General features: G+C 33.5%; 1 protein-coding gene across 4 annotated transcripts in view; it reads left to right on the top strand.

Moving 5' to 3' along the window:
- LOC145693424 (uncharacterized) overlaps positions 1–20,507 on the top strand; it is a 535,492-nt gene that overhangs the window by 76,005 nt on the left and 438,980 nt on the right. The window contains exon 2 of one of the 4 annotated variants that reach the window (XR_014132769.1): positions 9,844–9,990. The exons of the other annotated variants lie outside the window; for them this stretch is intronic. The gene's annotated coding sequence lies outside the window, so the exon portion shown is untranslated. Of the gene's footprint in view, positions 1–9,843; positions 9,991–20,507 lie in introns of those variants that run through there. 4 annotated transcript variants of the gene reach the window in all.

Genomic DNA, 20,507 nt, shown 5'->3' with positions numbered 1-20,507 from the left:
TTCAAGGATTATGATCTTATTCTATTCTGTATCAAAGAAGAAATATAACGCATTTAATCAGTTAATATAACGGATTCTTCTTTATTCTATAAATGAAAATATAAGAGTACATTCCAACATTTTTTTAAAGTAAATACCTATTTGTTTGAATATATTATATGTATGTCCGCGAAGCTAAATCTCAATTTACTTGTGATGATCTCAATTTGATAAAACAACAAATAAATTTCGATTTAGATTATCTACTGCTATCGTAAAATATTAGATATTCATCCAAGATGCAATTAAGTGTATTGAAAAAGAGAAAATGAAATAAAAAATGTATAAATGGTCCACAGTTAATATGTAGCACATGTAACACATGCCGATGCTTACGTACCGGCAGTTTTGAAGTTTTATTAGAACCTGATTTTACGAATGCATTTTATTACGATTTTGATTTACAGCGCTGGCTACATCCCAATAATAATTCATTCTCGCTGGAACTCACTTGTCAGTAAGTCTATTGCTCGACTTCATTTTGTCCCCCTTTTTTTTTCTTTCTTCATCATGTTTTCTATTTGGTGCTGAGATTATTTTGTAGTAGTGTGTTTACTTCCAAATACCTCCCTGTGATTTTAGCGGACAAAACCCTAGTGTGTAGATAGGAGTTCGACCCAATTTCTCTAGCTACTTTAATAATAACGTCTTTACGAAACTAATATTTTAAAATTTAGAACAAGGAATACTAATTTATTTCACTTATTTAGATTTTGATACATTCCTTCACAATCAATTAGAACGCATAGAATAATAAAATTTGTCGTGAGTAGCGTATTTTTTCTAAAGGGCACTAAGTAGAAGGTGTTCTAATACTTTAACAATTAATCATTGTTAATTAATTACGATATCATTTAGGGTACATTAACGCAAATATTTGGATGGATTAAAGTCCTTTAGCACCGAAGCGATACGAGACGTGAACCTACAGCTAAACGTGAGACGTACCTCATGAGCTTTCACTCAGAATCGATCCCGGTTGTCCCACACAGAAGCGCGTATGCTAACCATATAAGCACGAAGAAGCTCTAACATAAGGATTTGATTTTCCATTTTATACACACAGACAAGAGAATGTGCTGACATACTTAATTCGTTCGCTTAACTGCAATTTGTGTCTTATTCAAATCGTCTTTAAAACTAAACCGAAAATCTATGATTTTCAATTAAATCTTGTCCCCACTCAAATGAACAATGATAATTATCTATTTATTTAGTTTATTTAAGGAAGTTCCAAATACAAAAGCCACGTTACTTTACATTGGAAATGTATTATGAGAAGTGGGAAGCAATATCGTCTACACTTTTGTTTTAAAGACACCATTTGGAACAAAGGAAACTCTCACAAAACTTCAATCTGATCTTTGACCAAAAATTCTAGCCCGGAATCTTCTGTTTGCGAAATAATGGCGCTAATCGTTTACTGAACTTACAGAAAAAAATAGTATTTGGACATTTTTAGAAGCAACATTGGGTCATTGTTTACCATGCCCGAAAATGCCTGAAGTGTTCTATCACTGAACAAAAAAGAAGTTTTGAATGTATCTTAACAGTGTTTAATATATAGGAATACAGCTTTAAAATAAAAATCCTAGATCTAGCAGAGTCTAAGTTATGCACCCTACATATCACAGATGTTGTGTTGGTTGCCTAACAATCTTATCAAGAACCTGGAAAGTGTATACCTTGATACGTTTTAAAATTACCTATACTTTAATCTTTCAAGCAAGAATAAAGCATCAGGAACCGAAAAAAGATACCAAAACAATTTTTGTTTTGGTATAAAATTTCGCTTAATCATCATCTTCGCTTGGGAAACACTTTATCCTGATTTTCAGATATTCTATTGTACCCTAAAATGAGTTCAGTTTACAAAATAAGTCATAAATGATTATGTTGTTAGATAAACACTGTAGTAAAACTTCATTAATCATAGAATTCCTTCTTTCTTTACTCTTAAACCATGTCAAAATGTTTCAAATAAGAAATTTGTGGATAGCGTTTTGAACTTTATCTTCAAATTTTAATGGTCAGAATAAATGTTATATATAATGAAGTTTTAGTTCATTCTTAAGTTTAACATTATAACTTTGTTAAACCAAATCTACTGCATCCCCATACAGTAACTGCTAACATTATTAAAAGTTTTACTAAAACATTTGTGTGTTTAAACATTACTCCAATAGTTCTGCAACTAGAAAGTTCACCGAACTACCCTTTCCATTTATTATTGAATGTTCGATTTTCTTTTATTCCTAAATATATTTTTATTTTTGTTTGTCTTCAGAATACAAGAATTAAATATTTTTCATGCTATAATCGAAAGAAGAAAGATGGGACACACTGTTATCCCTCCACTAAAAATGAAATATTTAGAAAAGATCAAAATTTTTCCAGGCCAAAAAGTCATGGAAAAGACTTCTTATTTTTTAAAACTTTTTTCAGCTTTATCTCCAGGAGCACTTAACAAATTTGACTCCAAGTGTCACGAATTAGAATAAATTTTACTGTTTTCGGGTGCAACAAGAGATTTAACTAACTAGGAAAGGTCGTGAGGTGTTACTCTGACTTCATATGATAGTATACTCAATCGACTCGTTTTTACATATGAAACAATTCCGGAAACGGATCGCAAGCGTGTTTGAAATACGAGCGTTAAAAGTTCAAAAATCGAGCAGATTTTGCAAAAAGTTTGATGTAACTATTTTTTAGATATACGCTTCATTTTTGGTATCGAAAACTTTCTTGGATGCCCAGCACAGTGGTGAGGTCAAAACGTACACATTTTACAAGATAAGAACACTTATTAGGGAGAAGGTGAAGCGTAAAAGCGTCTTACAACTTGCATGCCTTCTGTTTGGCACACCGGGTTGATAGTCTGATAAAATTTATTTGCCACCCCTATTCGATTGTATTGTCATTCAAATGTCACTTTCCAAATGTGGCTACCTTCAAATTGAGCAATGGCATTTGTCTCCGAAACGCTTGGCCGCTGAACTAACGTGAACGGGACTTCGAACTCAGTTGGCCTATGCTTATACGTTGTGGAAGACGGTGTTTCAATATCTCATTGCTAGCCTTTTTTTTTCTTTCTTTCTCTTTTTTTGAACAAATCAATGGATTTTAATGGCGATTGTCGGAAAATATGTCCGAACTTCAGGGAATATTTTACGGTACTCGGCGATAAATGTGGTCAAAAAACAAGCAATCGGCTAGCGACGATGTATGTAAACATCGGTTTTACGATACATCTATGTCTATGTTTTACATCTACGACCATGTCGAGACGTCACTTTCACAACACTTTTTCAAGATGATGAGAGCCTAAATTCTTATCTCGTATCCAATCCTAAATAAAATAGCCGTAGAAGAACATTTCTCTCAAATGAATATACACAAGTCCAGTCTTACATCTATCTTGGACTCTTTCATTAAATTATGATAAAATTGAACAGAAACCAGGATGTCTATAATTATTTCCTGCAGTTTAGAAAAGATTCAAATTTGAAAACAGTTGTTTTACCCTGATGAAAAATAACTGAAAATTATGTTTTGATCATTTACTTTTTTTCCTCTCCTTTGTTTGTCAACTATTTACGTAGTATTTGTGAGAAAATTATCTAAAACGAGACAAAGATTAAGTTTCTTCCTTGTATCTCGATACTTTGTTCAAGGTCTATGCTACGCTGTATTAGCAGTTATTATATGTACTTCAGTGTTGACAATTTCGACGATTATTTTATTATGTTGAGTCTTGTTCCTTATGAAGCATCCGTTAGATATGATTTTACATTGTGAGAGGCAATTAGCAAACTGGAATAACGTGAATGTTCATGTAAATGCAACTGGAGTTTATAAATATAAAATAAATTATATGTAGCACGCAATTTACTCATATATCAAGTGAGGTTAAAATATCGCCCATGGTTGCCAGCTCTAGAAAATGTTATTTAACAGAATAAGTTGGAAAAGGTAGTTACTCGTAATATCGGAAGAAGTTAGGAGCAAATATGTAAATGAAAGCTGATTAATTTTAATTAATTATCAAGTGCTGTTTTATTTTGATTATTGAGAGGCTTCAGTATATGTAACGCTGTTAGGACCTGTAAAGAATGGTGGTCCTGTAAAGAATGCATAAATATTTATAAATAATGGTGTTTGTATAATTATAAATAGCTGAAAATGCGTGGTTGTTGAGCAGAGATATGAGCAGAAATGACAAGAAGTAGTAAGAAATAGAGAAAAGAACGAAGTAAGAAAGAAATAAAAAGTTTATAAACTCTGCTAAAGACAATAAAGAGAATCACACGAAGTGCACATTTATGAATGAATGGTCTTGCGTTTATTATAAGGATTAACAATTCGTAAATATGTAATGTTTTGCCTTGATGTCTATGCAACCTGCGAATCTTAAATATTTTGAGGGTTGCATATTATTGTTACGCGAAAATGTTTTATGAATGAATGGAAAGTCACTATTGCCAGTGAAAATGTTAACAATTTGACTCCATTAACAAACTTGCCCTAGGTAATCGCTCCTGTTGTCTACTAAAAGAAAAACTAATTTAAAAATTTGCTGTTGTTCGAGTTGTCGTATGGAGTAACAGACAGACGAACGAATATACTAACATACCAATCTTATAAGGCCTACTAGTGTGATCCTAGTGATCATTGATTAGACCTAAATTATGCCAGGAAAGGTATATGTGAAATATCTAGTTGTGATTAAATGAGTTCAAGTTAAAATACAATTATTGGTGTTGAAAAATTCATTTCAACATGTCTTAATAGAAATTATATATACCTATCTAAAAATATATTATGTCTTATTCCTAATCGTTAGTCTCAATCTATCCCTTCTCACCAGATCCATCAATGCCAGTTTTCTGTATTTTTTCTAACCTTTCAAATTCTTTTCTGTTTATATCCACTCATCTAGCTGTTACGGAAAGTGTGCTAGAACATACTTTTAGATAGACTACGAAATGAAGACAAATCTTAGTGACTAAAAATAACACAATTTCATCTAATTGAAAGTAACATTTGATTAAATAAATTTTAACTTTTCTAAGTTTGCCATTCTAAAGTTCAAACTTCTTACTAAGTTAGTAGTAGCTAACTTATTAAATATGGTTATAAATCAGAGTTTGTCAAACATTTCCAAGTAAAAACCAGAATGTTTTACTGGTTGCCATCGTGCCTCTAAAGCAAAATTATCTTTCTCTAATGTTGTGACCATAAACCAGTATACTTATATTTTTTAAACAGGAGACCCTCTATTAATCAAAATTGTCTTAATTTTATATAATGTACTGTACTAATACAAGAAATTACATTATTAGTTTTGTTTTTAATAATTGAAGGCTATTAATAATACTTTATGATAATGCATCTATATAAGCTATTAGAATTTCTGTAATCTTTACCTTGTTAATCTGCATAATCTATAAGCTTACCTGTTTGAAAATTGTCGATAATAGTACATGATATGCAATCGACTTGAATTGTACATTTTCTGTCTGATTTTTGACTAATGTTCAATTTAAGATGATCACAAATACATACCTCGAGAACCACTTCTGTTGCACAGACCACAGTTTAGGAAACGCTGCTATATGTAAATGGTTCCTCAAAATATGCAGCCAAGTGCCAGTACAGTCACTGACTACACTAGAGAGATGCCCAATTTAACGTATTTTAATGCACAGTGGAACTTTTTCCGATTTCCTATCCTGTAGGTTTACAGAAAACTGAGCTAAGTACACACGAAGCAATAATAGCACACAGATATCTAGATGGTGAAACATGATAGTCAATACTTCAATTATCTTGGAAATGCTAAGTCACATGTAAATTCATTGGGTCTTAGGAAGACACTCACTCTTCTGTAGTGATTTACAATATTTACAGCGGTAACTTAAGAACATAACTTTGCATACATGCGATCCGATAACTTTGGATCGCATAGGCCAATTGGTACAGTTTTCATATTTTTCGTGAAATGTTAAGCTGAAAGATTTCATTTCATTTTTTCATTTCCTTGTTTTTTTTTTTTTTTTTAATAGAAGATTACGTAATCTCTGTATTTGGAGGAATTTTACTAAAATTTAGAATGAATTGCGGACAACTGTGTTTTCATTAAATCATTGTTAAATTATTTAGAACCTTCAAAAAGAATTTGGTTGATTTTGCGTCTCTTTTTAGCACAGAAACTGTATGAAAGATGGACCTACATTTTATGGTAGAATTTGAACTCCCGTAATGTGTTCAATGTTCTTTCACTCGGAATTGAACGTAAGTCCAGTGCACCAAAGATATGTACTCTAGTCGCTTGACCAGCGCGGAAAACTAAAATCAATGATAAAAAGGACATGGAGAAAGGTGTGGACTTCCTCTGACAAATGTTGTCTTGTTTTAAATGTATGGAAAACTACTTCTTGGAAAAAAATCCTACATTTCTATCCCTAAATTGAACTAAACTTAGCAAATAAGATGTACGTATGAGTATTCTTTGGTCAGTTGAAATCTATCTCAACCCAAAATATTAAAAATTCTATAAACGGTTGCAAGTACTTTCAAAGAGGTGTGGATGATCAGATACTTTTATACACATCTGTACATTGTTTAATGTATCAAGATGATGGTGATAATAAGGTGTATCTTAAGACTTCCTTTTGTTAAGATCATGAATGCATAGATATTAACACTTAGGATGTTGGATAAGTCTAGACATGTTTTCTAAAGGGAAAGGAGAAACTCTTACAAAATTACGGACATATTTACTATACGCATATACTGTAAAGCGCTTTAGGTGTTCGTGCAGTTCTTGAATGTTGAATGGAGCCACTCCTTATACTAGGTATAATCACGACCAAAAACAGTAACGTGGTTATTACTGAATGCTGGCGTGGGCCATTGACGGCATTTTTAATTTCTGTTTAAGTTTCCTAATTTAGTTTATTCTTTGACTTTTGTTTCCTGTTACAGTGATGTGTGTGCATGGTAAAAGTAAAATAGGTTATTGATTGAATTGAAGTAGAAGTAATTATAGTACCAAATATAGTTTTCCAAGTGTGTCAAGAAAGTGAAACGTAGTCTGGTGGTTGATATTTTCCTTATGAAACTCCTTCTTTTTAAATGGATACCTTTATCATTAATATAAAAATGAGCCTGGTCTTTTGTGGGATAGCATTACAAAATAACACTGAACCGTTTGAAATGAATTTAGGAATATAGTTATCAGCTAACTCTAGCTAGTCTTCCGTCACTTCACTTTGATTTAAATGCGTATTCTAAAAGGGCAGCGGAGAAGCCAAAATTCGTGAAATTTAGTATGTCAAGTGCCTGTCAATTTAGAAATATGAAACTCGGTATATACAAGTAGATATACGTGCCAGTGCTTTAGAAAATTCTCGTTATAAAGGAAGTATTTTATGTACTTTTTGCCGCATTGAAAACTATATTGTTTGTTGTTTTTGATTTTGATCACACTGGTAAAAGACTGATCAATTTGAAATGAATTCTTGAATACTTGTAGTTGTCGCCTACCTTGTAGTGACTTTTATCTTGTAGCTTTTATTAAAGGAAGTATTCTAAGGGGAATATAGAGTTTAAGATTTATAATTTTTTATCATATACACGTAGGTATCATCACAACTTCATTGAAATGCGTGCCTTAAGGGGGTGTGTTGAACGGGCATTTGAGTTAGTTATTAATAAAGCTAAAACTATCTAATAATGTAGACACCAGAGAGGTATGACAAACAATTGTGAAACGCCTTAAGTATCATATTGTGTGACCAGCACATCACTTCACATTCTCGTTATTATTATTACTTTTGTTTTTTGATGGGAGTACCCTGTTTCTCCTAATTCAACTAGCTACCCAGTTGCCTCGACATTAAAAATTGTGCCCTATCAGATATCTAACCTCAAAACACGCATACCAAACGCATATACGTTAACCCATGGAAAATATACTCCAAATGTTCTTCCATTTCTAAGTTCACCTATAATTTAGTAGATTAATGCATAATTAACAATGATATTTATAAGTGTGATTTGTTCGTAGCTTTTTCCATCATTTTTTAACATAGATACCAATATAGGCAAACAGAACAAGGATCCTGATATCGGTGTCCAGTCCATAATTTTCGAGATCACTGGGATGAATAGTGGCACTCCAGATACCGTTTAGGTACAAATTCATCCGCCATCGGTATTGAGGTGAGGGTGGAAAAGGGTGACATGTAAGACTAATTGAAAAACGACTGGTATTTAGTGTTCAATCCATTTTTTTAACCCTGAGTTAGATAATGATATCTGATGCTATTTAAGTCTAAATTCAGTCTCCATTCTCCATCAATGTGAAAGAGGAAGTTCATATAAAAATAATGGAAAATGACCGATATTAGTGTCCAATCCATAGTTTTTGCGTTCACTAAAATGAACGTGACTTTCCCGGTACCGTTTAAATCTAAATTCGTCCCTCATACTTATCCATGGAAGAAGGGATTCAATACTTTTCGTAAACCTATTATCCCCATGCGAAGAATAGGCATTACAGCTAGTATTAAAGTCCATTACTGGTATGGGCTACATCATTTAAGCTACATACCCTCTCACATAAACATAACATTTGCTTTAAGTCCCTGATACCGAATTTAATCCCTGCATATAACTTTATATGCATTAGTATGGATTAAAATCGTACGTAGGTAATTTATTTTTATTTCGAATATTCTATCAAATATCTCTTGAGCTACCTTCATCTGAATTTTGAAGAAGGTGTGCCTATGGTTGTCCTTAATTTGGCGAAGGAGATCCTGCAGACAGATATTGAAGGTCTTCTTCGCAAAAATAGATATTAAAATTTTGCTGTCTAGCGGGGAAAAGACAACCTATCTAAATTCTTTAAAAAAACATCGCTTTTGTAAGTTTCTATTAATAAAAAGGATATCTTTTTTAGCTTTTTAATATATCACAATTATGCACCGAGACTAAGGAAGATGGTGATGATAAAATGAATGATAATGATGAAATAAAAAAGAGGGAGAAAACGGGAGAACCCTGAGAAAACCTACGCACGTGGTGTCTGTCCACCAGATCGCCCATTTGGTATGGGTTGGCATCAAATCAGGAAACCCACGCGTCAGAGACTAGCGCTTTACCACAGCCACCGTAGTTCCAATAAAAATACATGTCGCAATATATGTCTCCTCATCGCTTCAAAACAGATTTCAATATGTAAACTTAGACCTATGGGAAACATTTTGTAATTTTACTCTAGTGGCATAATTATGTAGATAAATCATAAAAGGTAATAATTAAATGCCACAACTTCTTTAATTCGTATGGGAAATTGTGTACCAATGGAAATTTTAATATATGGTGACGCACGAATTTAACAACAATAAATGTTTCCCTTAATAGATAATAATCCTCCATTCTGCCACTTTGATTTTTTTTTTTTTTAATTCAGTCCAAATAATTGGGAAAGAGAATATTTAACGCTTATTATGTGTTTGTTCTGAATTGTTAGACATAAAATAACACGGAATATTGTATGTGAAGGCTTTATGCTACAGAGAACATGAATCTTGTTATTCACTTATGTGAATCTAAGTCAGAAAACGCAGAGGGATGGGGCGAAGGAAAAGTAGGGAATAAAAATAGCGTTCGCTGTGACACTCGAGAAAGTATGCTATTTTTCTTACTGCTTTTAGTGTTAGAACTTCATCAAGTACACGAAATAAAGTGTACGTAATGTTAACTTTAATACTATTTTTTCTGTTTTATTTGCAGGTAAGTCCTAAAGAAAATATAAGGAACACAGAATTCAGGGAAAGATTCTATTCAATGCGTTACCTTCACAAATCGTAAGTAAAAGTACTATATTTAATTCAGAAATTAAACTGGATACAACAAAATTGAATGGAATATGTAACTGAGAAAAAGAGGATGTGGGGGAGAACATTTAATAGCTCATTTTGGGCTATGGATCTTTAAAATACATTATGCATTTACTAATATTTGTATTCCCGCATGTCATAGATTGCTGCATTACTAGAAGTCTGAAAAAAAAAAACTGCTGACACTTTTCGAAAAGGGACATGATCTTTCAGCTGCACTGCTATGCAACCTTTTTATCTCTATTGTCGGAAGGATTACGTATAAGTTAAGGATATCGAAATCTTGTACACAGTTTCCTAATAGTAATATCTGTATTTCCCAAACTATATTGATATTGACTGACCAGAAGGTAAAAGTTCGACTGTCTGGTTCATGATCAGCCCAATGAATCTTAATTCCCATTATTTCTGATTTCATGGATTCATAGTAGTTGTACTTACGTCAAGTAGCTGTCAGTGATCTCAAGATGTTTGAATCTAGGTTAAGTTTAATATAAATGTAACTGAATGACGATAGAAAAATTAGTAGATGCGATTAGTGAGAATAGACTAAAGAGCACCAAGGAAACTCACGAACGCAGTTTTTCTTCCCATCAAATTACCTAGGTATAATGTGAGATCTAACCAGGAACGCTTCGAACCAATGATCTCTCTATCACTGAGCCACTGCCTCAATTCAATATTTTAGAGGCCAATTTCTATGCATTTCCCATTAATTTGTGAACCTACAAAGACATGCTCTTAATCTATGATATGAAATATTTTTAATTAAATGTCAACATTTTAAAGTGCATCATTATATGAAACCAACTTTCAGATTTGGGATCATTTTTGGTATGATGAAAGGCCATCATAATAAATTATATATTTTTATTATTACAATCCGAAAAACTGGTGGAAAGCCGAGAAAATATTCATTATAATCACATGTTTGTTTTGAAGTTTTGGACATAAGGGTATGGAACTTGATCTTGCTAAGTTATTTGCTTTAGAAAATATGAATCATTTGTTCACTTTCAGGAAAGCAATATCAAAGACGTAAGAGGAACAGGAAGTAAAATATTTCCCAAGGTAAAACATGGAACAGCAACTAGTAAAGGAGCTAAATTAAAATATCTTTACATTTGAATAAATTGAGCTCCTGCATATTGTTGATCCGAGTTTGATTCCGGATGACAGTCCTTGTGCTTAGGGTCACATGTTAAGCTGTACATCCGCCTCTCATGTAGCCTCAATGTTGAAAAGAGACCTCAAAATTCCAAATAACACAATTAAGCAATTAGTATGGTGGACGCACGAGTAGGGAGGAATGTTTCTATTCGTGTATCTACGTGTTTCTTTTCTATCGGTGAGGAAAGACAAAATGATATATGGCTGCTTTCTAACTTCAGAGAATATGAATAGGTGATAAAATCCCACGAAACAGATATGGAGAACTGGACAGAATGCTAAGTTTTACTCTTGATCATGTATTTTTTGACACATTCCTTCATATGCAAGCTTCAAATTTTGTATATGGGGTAGGTGAAACTTTTTTTTTTTTTTTTTTTTACTCATAACTGGAATATATCATTCATTTCCAGAAATTCTAGATATTAGAGAAATTCTTGAAAACGAAAATAGGAAATTTTACTGTTACATCTTCCTTATGAACCACACAACAGAAAAGCGTAAAATTTGAGCTTACGGGGTATTGCGTTTCAAAAGCTATGCTATTCACTTACTTAAGTTCAAGGGAGGAGAGGAATTAGGGAAAGCTGGTGTAAAATATAGTCTGTTGTGAGTTCAACAGAAATATATTACAAATTAAATTCCTTAAATAACGTATTTTGCTTTTTCACGTGTAAATTTTTGTCAGAAAATTTGTCTTTTCTGGCCAAGCTTGTGCGCAAGCGCAAGGAGGCTAGGGAACTGAATTCCTCTAAAATTGCCTTACTTCCCTAGATTTTTCGGAATTAGGAGGACGTCAATACACTAAAATATTGTAGCTTCCCTTAATTTCTCAAGAGGTTTTCCCTTTTTATTTTTAAGTTTGCTAAAAGCTTTTCCCTGTTAAAGGTATCTACGTTGATAAGGTTAATAACAGGAAAGTTAAGTTTCCCATGAGTTGCCTTCTTTACGTCTGGATCTCGCTTATATTCCTGTTACAATAATGAAGTCTTTTTTTTTTTTTTTTTGTTATAATGATCAGGTATACAACAATGAATCTTCTTTCGTTGTCTTTTCTTAATATTATTATTAGTATTATGGCTCATATACTTATGTGGTTATGCACAAATGTTAATGTAGGAAATTCTAAGAAATAAAACTAATAAAAAACAGTAGAATTCCCCCTCCTTCACTCTTTTCCCATACACACAGTCTGCTTTCTATATTTTCATTTTGTGGAATGCAATTTTATCACTCCGCTCACGTTTTATGCATGATGGAAAAGCGCAGTCTTGCACAAATTGTTGTGAGATGCATTTGTGCTCCCCCACGTGACCGTGACGCTGGCTGATTCGTCAGTCAGAACAAAGAAGAAGAAAAGACCCCCTTTTTTCTTAATTCTTGTGTTTTAAAGCTCTGTCTCCCCCCTCCTTCCTCAATGACCCCGTCAGACTCATCTTGCTTGACTTCAAAGTCACGGAATATTGGGCGTGCCTTAAACGTGAGTTGGAAATAGGTCATCTCTTTTGCTCAGTGGGGCTGCTCTAGTTCAGTTCAGTTAGATGCATCCGAAAGAGTCCATAAAACCTCTCGATCCTCCTACGGTCTCAAATTTTTCATCGCACGTGCATAAGGATTGCCAATAGCACTTTTGAGGACAACATAACAAAGCATAGTACTACGTTAAAACTCCATATTCCTTGCATTATTAGCTACAGAGTACTAACATACTCGCATTTGGTTCCTGGCCACAGCTTATGTGGGTCGGATTTCATGTTAAGCTGTGCGTCTGCGTCTCATATAGCCTCGGTGGTTAAAGGGACGATGGACTTCACCAACCAACAAACGAACGGAGGACTACGGCAAGCCAGCAGATTTTCTATGGGCTGATATGTAGTGACTAGAAGATCGGTTCCGATCGTTGTTATCTGTTACCTTCCTGACATTTTTAATTCCAGAAGCTTTCTGATTACCTCAGATGATTGATCAACATCGAAAGTTCCGAGAATCGAACCCGGAGCCAAGCGCGATAACCATTGGGCTACAAGGCAGACGACTAACAAACCATACATTGTTATATATATATATATATATATATATATATATATATATATATATATATATATATATGATAATTTGATAGCACCTAGTTCCTTGAAACCTTAGTATTTTCTTTTTTCTTTAAACAATTAACACAATTGCATCTTGTTTGTAATAACAACAATGGAAAACCTGAAAATTTTCGTATTTCATGACCTTTCTTACCAAGAGCGGATCCAGCACGGACTTCTGGGGGGGGGGGGTTGTAATATTGCTACTTAGAGCTACTTTTAAGAGCTCCAAACTCTGGGATGGGTTTTATTTATATATAAAATCAAAAAAGTTTCCTCTTCTGGGGGAAGGGGCGAATGCCACTGTTTCTTACATTTAATATACAAATAGTATGGTCGTAAAGAATATGTGTGTCACCACTATGAACAAGAAACAACAACGTGATGCTAAACAATGTATTTTGCTCATAAAGGACTAGATGAATACATAGCAATATATTCCAGCAAAATAAAACCTGTCAATTGTTATTGGGAATGAACGACTCGATTTTTAGTACCACAAAAGATTGTTTTTTGTTAATTTTCTCGAAAACTACATATATGAGAATTTATCCTCAAACATATTATCTAATTACCTATCTATCGACTAATATATGCCTATGTTTAGACAATATTTTAGTTGGACAGAAGTTGAAATTGATGGCGATTTTAGGCTACATCTTATTAATTATGCTATGTACTTTCATTTTACTGGCATCGTAATGAAAAGCAATCTCAATAAATAGCATGGTTCTCGTAGAACATTGATTTCTATTAATTTTCCTCCATTTTCTCGAAAAGTACCCATGTGGTTCTTAACCTTTTTTTACTGACGACACACTTTACTCAAGTACAGGACACCGCGACATACTTTTTTGATATTATTACTATTATTATTTATTATTATTATTATTATTGATAATAATATCTATTCTAATAGTGAAACCAATTAGTTTTTATAATGACTATATAGCACTGAGCATTATTGCTACTACTGGATGTGTTGACTTGTTCATTCTGTCTCGATTTTAACTGATTATTATTAAAATCTTCATAATTTTTAAATTCTAAAATTTCGCGACACACTTTAAGGAACTGCGTTACACACCAGTCGCGACACATCGGTTGAGAACCACTGCTGTAGGCATAATAACGAGTTCATTCGTGTCGAAGCAGTTAATGTACACACTTTTCACGTGGGACACCCGGGTTCGATTTCCTGCGAGAGCTCTTGTGGCTCGGATCCCACGTTAATCAGTAGGTCCACGTCGCATATAGCCTCGCTGATGAGAGGGACACTAAACTCAAAATCAAATCAATCTAGGCATAGAAGTTATCATTTACACATTCTGTGCTACTAGTATCCGCATGTGGAAGTTGTACATACACTATGGGACTCTCTTGATAGTTGAAGACTGTCTTTAAAATTCCAATCAAATATGACTTTTCTTTCTGTATAACGTTTCTTCTTTTAAAAATTAAAAAAAAAAATAAATCCAATAAAAGTGTGCCGAAATGATATTTCATTTGGCCAGTAACAGTTATTTATCAGTAACAGGATCTATACATCTGAGTAGTGTAAAGACATTGAGTTATTTTCAGTTCTTGAAAGATTTCAAGAAAATATACTCGGAAAAACTATAATCAAGACAAAATAGCATTGGAACTTATTTTTTTACAGCATTTCTCTGGAAGATACAGCTGTTTCATGAGATTGATTGTTCCACAAGCACTATTCAATATTATCGATTACACACACACACACACACACACACACACACACATATATATATATATATATATATATATATATATATATATATATATATATATATATATATATATATATATATATATATATATATATATATAATGATATATGATATGTGTCGCATGCGTTTATAACAATAACTTTAGCCTTGATCCAGTACACATGCTGACCCCAAAACATACACCCTTAAGAACATCAGTTTTATTACTATTATTCTGTTAGTTCAAAAACCTCAAATCACAAAACCTATTTCGTGATGTACGTTTGATTCTAAACCTTTTATTTTGTCCGGAGACCGACAAATACGCAGTAAATAAAACAAAAAAAAACATGTATATAGGCAAAGACAAGACAACAGAATTTTCTCAAAGACAGTATACATATGCAGAGAACTTGCGCGCTCTATCCTAAGTCTTTTGAGTTCAAAATAGCCCATTTGCAGTTATTAAACTACTCAACCAAATTAGTATATTTAAAAAGAAATGATTTTTTCGTCGTCGTGTTTTTCTTTCCTATTACTACACACAACAGGCCTTGAGGCAGGTAAAATAACAAAAAAAGCAAACAACATTTTCTGATTAATCACTGTATTTCCAAGCCTTAAACAATAACTTGGTTTGGTAACGAACAAATGCTAATTGTAGCTTTTGTTTGCTCTTTTTACGAGTTTCACAACAGCAATAAAACAAAGTTCTTCGCTTCAAATTTTGCCTCCTCTAATTTAATGGGTGTGTACGTTACAATAGCCTCCCGGAATTGTGGCTTTAATATCTGTTTATCCTTGTTTATAAGTATGGCCAATTTTGTTTCTCTTAAACAATTCAGTCATGACTTTTGGGAAATAATGAAAAACTACCAATTCTCAAGTCATTATGATTTGTGATACGTTCTGAGAAGCAAACAAGAGACAAACCAGCACAAGGGTTGAATTCCGTTATTTTTTTATTATTTTTTTTTTAATAGGAGGAATACATTTCAAATGTAAATTGATCCTGCACGCAGAAAAGCTGCTTTTCCATCAACTCAACTGACACAATTCTCATCAGGCGTGGCAGCTTGACTACCTGGCAGTGTCTTGTTATTTGGTTTCAACCTGATAGTTAAGAGCAAAGAATCCTGACTTGTCTCCAATAGGCGGAAGAGATCCTGATAGAAGCTTATATCTTATATACAGTAGTCCAGGTCTTCAAATTTCTTCAACGCCTTGGTGGCCCCTGCAGCTCCACACAATATTTTATCTCTATACAATGAAAGACAAATTAGCATTATGAAGCTCACTCGTGGGATGGTTAGCGTTACTGCGTTTAGAGATGATGATTTTTATCTATTTCTGATACGAATTCATGTTTAAAAAAATGAAAATGAAATATTTCATTCAACATCCCACGATTATGCCCTTTTAGGCTAAGGGAGACTATGATTAAGACAAGAGAATGATGATTGAAGAATTAGTGGAATGAAAAACTGGGAGGAAACGGGAGTATCCAGAGACAGCCCACGGACTCGATGTCCGCTAAAACTAACTTCGCCGGGGTTCGAACCAAGGACCCCACGCACCAGACGTAAGCGCTGCACCACTAAGCCACCGTACCGGTAAGAACCGCTGCACCGAGAAACAATTCTCACTGATAGAGATATTGAATTGCCAACAGTCCGGTATTTTACCAGACAGTTCGGTTTTTGACCTCCTCCGGTACGATCTCAAAACCGAACTTAAATGTCCGGTAATTTTTTTCCTTTTACTAGTTCTATTCTCTGTCCTATTCAGATTATTTTGGAGTAACGAAACGAATCGTTTGTCGGTGAACATGGTTAAATCAGAATTTACTTTGATATCGACCTGTTGTGCGCGGAATTTGCTAAAGAGTTGAAGGCACGAAAATTTACGAAACTTAACAAAACTGCTAAAGAACAACAAGAATACATTTTCAAGAGCGCAGGTAACACTGCTCATCAGCTACATGCTTATCAGAAATTATTACTCTTCCAATTAAATAATGCATCCAGATCCAGTAAAAGAATGTAGGCATCATGAGACATTACTAGCCCCAGCGAAATTGGTGAGACTTATTTTTCAAAAATAGTTTGTGCATGCCATAATTATATTGCCAATTATATTTGCTTTTCTGTTTTAAATGAGATGAATTATTGATAGTAGACTACAAAAATTACATGTACCGACTCAACCAAAACTAGAATAAGTAAGTTTAATGAATGCTTCAAAAGTAACTAAAGTTATTAAATTCGAATTCCGAATCGCTCAGTTTTATGTGAAGTAACCACTTTAAGGTTATCCACAGTTTTAATGAGCGATGACGTCACAATCTTAATAGTATACGTACTCCAGGAGGATGCCCGATATTTCCATTTTCAAAAGTTGGCAACTCTATACAGATAGCATTTTGAATAGATAGAAAGAAGAAACACAAATCTGAATGTGTGGACAAAATTCCGGCTGAGTTAATTTTAGCTGGAGAGGAAAAAAAATATGAAACAAGATATAGAAATTCATTATTTTTACCTGTAACAAGGAGAAATTGCCACAGGAGTGGAAAGAATAAGTCATTGTTCCAATTCACAAGAAAGGCGACAAAACTGATTGCAATAATTGAAGACCTCGGAATAAAATAATCGTGAAAAATGTGTGAAACCGCCTGTGTTGCTTGACGCCGGTGGATCTCTCATCCCTCGAAGAATTGCCGAGTTTGGTCAACAGACTACAGAGATATGGCCAATTCCTTACAGGTTTGTCAATAGTGTTCACTACGTACCCAAACATTCAAAGCCGTGTATCTCAAAATTATGTCAGTGTGGGATATCATTATTTTTCCCCGAGGTTTTCAATCATCAAATCATCGCTTTTCTACCAACACCTATACAATCCTCTCAAATAATCCATTAACAAGATTGACACCATATGCAAATAAAATTATTGGAGATTATCAGTGTTGGTTTAGGCGTAACTGATCAACTATCGACCAGATATTTACCATTCGGCAAATACTCGACAAGAAATTGTAATACAATACTCCGGTACATCAATTATTTATTGATTTTAAAATGACCGAGTCGGTTAGGAGGAAAACATTGTACAACATTCTCACAGAATTTGGGACACCAAAAATGCTAGTCAGACTTATTAAATCCCAAAGTAAGGTCCAAATAGGAAAATTCTTCACCACGAGTATTCACGTCCAGAATGCCCTGAAATAAAGAGATGCGTTTTCACCATCCTTATTCAGCTTTCTTTTGGAGTATTCTATAAGGAAAATCAAAGATAGCAACCAGGACCTAGAGCTGAATGGTATTTACCAGGTTATGGCGTATACTGATTGTACAAATCTAATAAATGATGATAGAAGAACCATAGAAAGAAATGCAGAAGTTTTATTAAACTCCTGCAGGTATATGGGCTTAGAAATAAATGCAGAAAAAATTTTATACATGGAAATTTGCCTGGATCTTAATACTGCAAATTATTAGAGACCACTATTAGGAAGACTAGGAGCAGATGGAAAGACAATATTAAGATGGATCTGGCAGAAATAGGAATACAAAGTGGAAACTGAATCTAGTTGGCTAAGTGCAGAAGTCAATGGGAAGTTTTTATGAACGCAACATTGAACCTCCGGGTTCCATACTGCATTGAGTTAGTAAGTTAGTTAGTTTAGACGACTACTCTCACACAAATTTGATTAAATTCAGCATCAGTTAAAATAAACTTACCCACTTACAAAAATTCTTGTGTCTGATAGTAATAGTATCCTGACAACATTACCATATGTGTAACGTCACTTGTAAACAATGAAATTACTTTACAATCTTGCCGTGTGCAAAAATACATCAGACGCATACTTCTTCATTAGACCATTTTATTTTTTAATTTCCAGTTTATTGTATCTAATAACAACTAACATTGGAAGCAACACTTTCAAATTAACATGTAGTTCAGACAGAACCCACAATAAATTTTATCATGGAACCTGAACAAGGAATGAACTCGGGACTCGGTACAGCTACTCGGAATTGACCACTCTGTTCATAATTTACTATTAAACATAACTTAAGACAGATTTGAAAAGGAACGGTTTCATTCTTTTAGGTAACATCTGAAATTATTTCAATGCTGGTGTCGAAAGGTATCTTACAAGGGAACATCTTATATTGATAGCATTGCCCAATCAAACAATACGCAATCGATAGAAAAATGAATAAAACTAAGAAATCGAAAGTTTTACGGGCCGACACCCAGAAACACAGGAAATCCAGATGAAAGAAGGATCTAGAATCATGTGAAAATAGCAATGCAAAATATACACTGACACAGAACTTCAAGATGAATAAAGTAATCAAAATAACATTTACACAACAGTATAGTAACCAAACATTATACCCACAGACATGCTCAAGAACATCATGTGGAATGCCGTGTTGCCAACTGAACACAAAATGAAGATTTGTTAAATGACCAACTGAACACAAATTATAACATCTAGAAAATCTGAGTAGAACCATACTTGTGAAGTGTTGATGTACAGTGTTGCCAACGTTTGAAGATAGATATATATAAATTCCTATATGAATTTTGCTGTGTGTTGCTTATATGCTGTGTTTTGGTACTATTCTGACATTTCCCTTTAACAAAAATACTTCGACACTGTATTTCGTCCGTTATTTTGTACTTCAGTGATTATATTCTTTTTTATGGTCTCATATTTTAGTTTCAGCTAGTTTGAATCATGTACTGTATGTACTGTTCTACATCCGAATTCATATAGGATTTTATATAGGCCTATCTTCAAACGTTGGCAACACTGCAATCACCACTTCACCAGGTATAGTTCTACTCATAAATAGATTTTCTAAATGTTATAATTTGTGTTCTTTGCCATTTAACAAAACTTCATTTTGTGCTCAGTTGGCAACACTGCATTACATATGATGTTCTTGAGCATATCTGTGGGTACAATGTTTGGTTACTATACTGTTGTGTAAATGTCATTTTGATTACTTTATTCATCTTGAAGTTCTTTCTGTGTCAGTGTATCTTTTGCATTGCTATTTTCACATGATTCTAGATCCTTCTTTCCCTCTGGATCTCCTGTGTTTCTGGGTGTTGGCCAGTAAAACTTTCAATTTCTCAGTTTTCTTCACTCTTCTATCGATTGCATATTGTTTGATTGGGCAATGCTACTATCAATATAAGATGTTCCCTTGTTAGTCGCATGATATTACAAGGAATTTAAAACAGGAACGCAACAAGATAGTTCAGTCAATTAAATTTTAATATTTTCTGACTATTATACAATTTGTTTGCTTTTTACTATTTTTAAATTTTAATTAAAATGTTTATACTTAATAGGATCACTTCTATCCTACACAAATATACTTTTCTCAAGTAACACTGTAGTATTTGAAGTTTATTAGAAGTTACTAAACTAAAATGTTCAATTAGTAAAGTTGCATCAAAGTGAAACAGAAGTGAACATAGAAAGACGGTTTTTCAAGTGGATGGTAGCTAACATATGCGATTTTTGTACACATTTT

The sequence above is a fragment of the Thermobia domestica genome, chromosome 8 (genome assembly GCF_964235325.1).
Source record: "Thermobia domestica chromosome 8, izTheDome1.hap1.1, whole genome shotgun sequence".
Taxonomy (NCBI): domain Eukaryota; kingdom Metazoa; phylum Arthropoda; class Insecta; order Zygentoma; family Lepismatidae; genus Thermobia; species Thermobia domestica.
Note: the sequence above shows the minus strand (reverse complement) of the source record. Positions and strands in the feature narration are given on the sequence as shown.